Below are 943 nucleotides of genomic sequence, written 5' to 3'. Positions count from 1 at the left end.
GTGCACCAGAAGGTTTACTAATGACCTGCCTGCAACCAAATGGCTAAGCCGCCAAGCAGGACCAGAATTTGCAGCGTGACTCAAGCCCGGTCCAGGATGCTCAGACGCAGCTCAGGATTCCCCCAGCGTGCCAGGCTCGTCGGAGAGAAACTGTAGATATAGGCAATTACAGAGGCAGCTGACAGCTGCGAAGAAGCATGATCCAAGTTTTCCCAGGGCTCCGTGATGTCTGGATCACAAGTCCACAGGTTACAAGTGGCTTGTCTTTTATCCCATCCTTCTTCTGCAGGTGTGGGTCGTTCCTGTGCTCCATTGCTCAAACACATGCAGAGCTATAACCCTGCAGGCACAGCGTGCCCAGGAATGGAGCCTGTATTCTGGAATGACAACTGGGAACCACCGGTGGGGAAGAGAAAATGCTTTGTGAAAGCGTCAAGCAGTACGTTTTACCTGGAGAGTAACCACAGGCTGTGTAGGACCCGACTGAAAGAAGAAGAGAAAGAAGAAAAAAAGCCAACAGCATTTTCTTTTGGGGCATGACCTACAAATTTAACATTTTCTCTTCCCCATAGACACGGGTAGCCACATCCTTACCACCTTTTGGGATCATTCATGCAAAGGGCTCTCTGCAGATTACCCTTATAGATAGTGGGGGACATGGAGACGGAGAAGACCTGGCAGATCTGACCATCAGACAATCTAAACCAACCCTCTGGGCAAGACCACAATTTCACCCTGTCATTCATGTATTAAGCTCCTCGCCGTATAGTTTTGGCAATTCCACTTCTCTTTGGGGAAAGGAGAAAGTTCTGGGAGGCCAGGAAGTTTTCATTCTGGTGGGGCAATATTCAGGTGGATCTGGGACCCATTTAACCTTAATCCACCCTTGGCTTAATGTCCCAAATTCCTTCTCCACATACGGGCTGCCGTTCCATTCCGATTT

The sequence above is a fragment of the Phaethon lepturus genome, unplaced genomic scaffold (assembly GCF_000687285.1).
Source record: "Phaethon lepturus isolate BGI_N335 unplaced genomic scaffold, ASM68728v1 scaffold12900, whole genome shotgun sequence".
Taxonomy (NCBI): Eukaryota; Metazoa; Chordata; class Aves; order Phaethontiformes; family Phaethontidae; genus Phaethon; species Phaethon lepturus.
Note: the sequence above shows the minus strand (reverse complement) of the source record.